The following is a 4,694-nucleotide window of genomic DNA, read 5'->3' as shown; positions in this document are numbered from 1 at the left end:
GTTGGGATTTCCCCTGGAATGAATTGAGTTGGGAAACAAACGACCCCTTTTTTTTTTTCTTTTTTTTTTCCAATTAGAAATCACATTAGTGCCCGAAGATGTGGCATATTCATACAGCCCAGACTGGTGATTTCACCTGAGAGCTAAGTTGGGAGACAACCTAGCTATGCCTTCTGTGAAAAACGAGGTTCACTCTCCTGTAAAAATTCTGTGAAAAATGCGTATTTTAAGATTGGCTTTTTGCAAATATTAAAGTGAATGTTATATGTGTTGTGTTAGAAAGTTACGTTGTGTTAGTTCTCTTAAGTAATGTGTTAAATATAGTTTTAGGTTATAACAAAATGTTAAAATAGAAACTATGCTATGTAGGATACTTTTTTTCTAAAGAAAGGACCCGCACTGAGGCACCAGCCACAGGACACCTAAATCTTTCAGAGAAAGAGAATTTATTGCTCCATTATCAGGAGAAATGAACTTCTTCCCGCCTCACTCAGCCCTGAAGACGCTGTCAGGATTCAGAGGAAGAAGCTGACACTGACCAGACAGAATCCTGTGTTTGAATGGAATTTATGCATCATGTGTGAGGTGTATGAATATGCAATGAGCTATTGCTTTTAAAAGTTAATCCTTTGTTAACGTGTGTCCATTTTCGGGCTTATACTGCCCAGAAAGAGGTACCCAGACTGTCCACAACTCTTTGTTTCTATTGTCTCATATTGTCCTAATCCAAATTGTCCAAATTATTATTCCTCTAATTGCATTGCTATTTTTATAACCATTTTATTACTATTAAACTTTTAAAATTTTAAAAAACAAGTCATTTGCGTTTTTCACAATTCAAAAGTTTAATAAAGGACAATAGGAGACAAAGAAAATAAAGATTTCACCACCGGGTGCTTGGCACTCCGCCAGGAGCACACCTGCTATTTCAGAGATGCTCTTTAAATACCCTTTCCATTGCATCAGTCTACTGCATATTCATAAACAATTATACATATTAAAACTTTTCCTCAAGAACTGTTTAGCATGGCTCCTCCTCGGGTCTGCCTTTTCAGAGCATGCGAATTTCTTGGCTGTGATTTTGGGGGTTTTCATCATATGAATGTTATCCCAACCAAGCAGGCAGTTTAACACTAGATCAGCTATTTCCCTACTGTGTCTAAGTTTAGTTAACAACAGAAATAAATAAAACTCTGTAGCAAAGTTACTTTAACATTATACATATAGCATCCATTTTAATATTTGTGAAAAGCCAATATTATAATATGTATTTATAACACCTCAAAATAGTCAAATCCACTCTTTTTTAAATTAAAAATTCTGTTAGTGCCTGAATTGAAGCATATTCATGCTGCACATGCGAGATGAGATAAGTTGGAGGACAACTAACAACATCTTTTTTAAAAAAACAAAAATAAATTAGAATTTTAACCCTCTTTAACCCTTTTTTAAAAATTAGGAATCCCATGAAAGTTCAAGCATATTTATGGCTTATTGCAGCCAACCTGTTTGAGGATTTGCCCTCTAAGAAAAAAAAGTGATCTGTTTTTCTGTACATGCACCAATATCTCTGAAGAAGAGCTCACCCTTGCATTTGGACAGCAGCTTTGTTAGACTAAAAGGAAAAACGGATTAGATTATTAGGTTTATTAGGAAATGATTAGAAAATTAGACAAGGAAAAATGATTGGTAGGTGAAATTTTTGTATTTCTTCATCCACTGGTATTCCCAACCTCCAAACAAACAAAAAAATAAACCAAAAAACAAAAACAAAACAAAAACCAAAACCAAAACCAAACAAACAACAACAACAAAAAAAAAAACACAAAAAACCACCAAAACCCCCCAAACAAACAGAAAAAACCAAATACCAAACAAATAACCCCTAAACCCAATAGGAGAAACTCCTCAGGCAGCAGCAGCCACATTTCATCCCAGGGCCACCAACAGGCAGCCAGAGAGAAGAAACACCCTTCCCCATCACATTTATTTGGTTTTTTTTCCCAAATAAACTCAATTTTACAAGAAGAGATTAGTGCCATACATCCTTCCTTGCAGGTCCTATCCTGCTGCTCATAGGGTGGCTAGGTTAAAAAAAAAAACTAAAACAAAAAACCAACCAAAAAACCCAACCCCAAACACTAAAACATTTTATTTTTGAGCTGCTGAGAAAATAATCAAGAGGGATGGAGCATTTTCAGGAGCAGCACCCAGGATTATTCAGGATTTATCATATAAATAAGGGATTTCTTGTAATGCCAGTGTATGTAGGCACGTGGGAAATTAAAATGCATTGCTAGCATTTATTTTTAAAAGCATAGCAAAAGGCTTTGCTTGAAGCTTTAGGGCAAGTTTGGGTTGTTGATTTTTTATTATTTTCCCTCGGAAGAAACAATTATTTCTGGAATTGCTGCCATGTTCCAGCTTTAGTCTCCCGTGAACACTCATTGCCTGTATTATATACACATTATTCTAACAGATACCTTCACCATGTGAAATTAGGCATATCTGTGGATAATCAGCACTTGGCTTTTCCCATTTTAATATTTTAGCTATTAAAATAGAAAACTAAACCAAACAGCAACAATAATGACTGTACACACACACACATTGTCTGAAGTGAACTTAAACATGCTGCAGGAAAACACTGCAATTTTCCATCCTTTTTGCAGAGTGAAGGTAAAAGGCCCTTTTGCAAAGGGGGTCATTTAGATGGGCAAGTTGTGGGGAGAAGCCTTTTCCTCCAGGTTAGAGGAGTGTCAGGTACCTGCTGCTGATTCCCCAAATTCTGGGACTCTGGCTGGGCCCTCCCAGGGGGTTCCCCTGTCAGGGAGACCCTTCTGGAGTGCTCTTGTGTCAGGAAAGAGAGATGCACTGGATTTTTTCAGTGTTCGTGTTCTTGTTTATTGTTATCTTGTCTAGAGTTTTGCACGCTGTCCACACCAGGCTCAGTGCACTGGAAAAGCACCACAAAAATGGCCAACAATCTCTTGTTACGAGGTCTTTTAAGACTTAACTATCCAATTAAGAACTGACACCTAGATTATTTCCCTTTTAACCCAATAACTGATCCCAAAGAGCTGCAATGGGGACTTTTCCACCCAATTACAAAATGCCACCCAAACCCATGGAGAAGAAGGAAGAAGAAGCATGAAGAAGAAACCCAGGATGACACCTTGTGCCCTCCATCTTGCTTCCATCCACAACATACTAAAAATCCCAAAACCTGAATTTCCCACCTAAGTGATGCACCTACACTAATCTCTACAATCTACTTCACACCTTAGTGGATTCCAGTCTATTCTGGAGTTTAGGAAACTTTCTCCATAAATGAGGGTCACAGTCAGTGCTCCCCTGGGGGTCAGGGCACCCCAGAGCTGACAGAGAAATATTTCCAGTGCCCTGGGTTTCCACAGAGGAAGTTATTCTGCAGCCTGAATTCAAAATCCCATAGCAGGAAAACATATTCTGGCTTTAATTCCAGCACACACAGGAGTTAAAAGGTGAAGTTCTGGAACCAGATCACCTTTAAGGTCCCTTCCAACTCCAGCCTTTCTGTGATTTTTCTGCACATACACTTCTGATTGAGGGGCAGTCAGGGGGGGCCAAACTGGGGACTCCACTCAATGACATTTGCTTTGATTTTTTTTTTTTTGTGCTCCTCCTGCATTTCCAGCCCAGTGTTTTTTGGCTGTGCACAGTGGTTTGGACCATGACTGCCTAGCTTCCCCTAAAGAGCCCCAGGCCGTGGTTTAGTACCAGTATCAACACAGAACTGCAGTCACCACCACCCTGACTGGGTTAAACACTGCATTTCTCAGGGATGCCTCTACTTCCAAGCACTGCCAAGTTTCAGCTCAACTCAGAGCAAATGAGCCGCCAGATAAGCCACCCCTGGCCAGAGCTGCAGCACTGGGAACCAAAACCACCTTCCAACAGAGGGGTTAAAGTGCCAAGCTCATGGTGCTGCTGGGCGTTTGATCTCTCCTGATGCTCTCACCCATCCAGGCTGGCTGTGAAAATAGGACCTGTATAAGACAGCTCATGAGGAAGGTGAGCCACAGCCCAAGAGCAGCTGCACAAAGGCCTTTGGGACACTCCTTCATAGCTTTGGGGATTTTGCCTCGTCCCAGCCCAGGTTTCTGGGCAAGATCCAGCATTGCCTATGGCAAACCAAGGGCTGCACTAGCAGGGAAGGCAAAACCCAACCAGCTGTGTGTTGGGGAGAGCTCATCCAAGGATTTTAGCTGATGTTTCCAGAGCCATTTAACTGGGACAGCCTCTGCTCTGTGGTGTTGGTGAAAAAAGCCAAGTATTTGCATTGAGTCACATTCAGATTCATCTTTCCTGTGTCATGGGTCTATTTTCCAGGTACTGAGCAGCGCTTTCCAAAGACTTACTAACTTGAAGAGCAGTTTAAATATTAATTTTCCAGTTGAACTTGCATGCTGGGTAGGTTCTTCCAAGTGCTCCAGGGTATAATTAGTTCCTCCAAAAGCATCTTCCTACCAGACACTTTGCCAACACCACATTTCCCCTCCACATCTCCCCTCCTCCCCAGCCTCTTTTAAAGCTTCACTGAATTTCTGTGTACAGCCTCCCACAAAGGTTATCATCTTCTGTTTAATAGTGGGGAAAAAGACAGCACACAAGATTTACTGCAAATGGAAGCCATTACTGGAGCAGTTATCAAA

This window comes from Geospiza fortis, unplaced genomic scaffold (genome assembly GCF_000277835.1).
Source record: "Geospiza fortis unplaced genomic scaffold, GeoFor_1.0 scaffold185, whole genome shotgun sequence".
NCBI lineage: Eukaryota > Metazoa > Chordata > Aves > Passeriformes > Thraupidae > Geospiza > Geospiza fortis.
Note: the sequence above shows the minus strand (reverse complement) of the source record.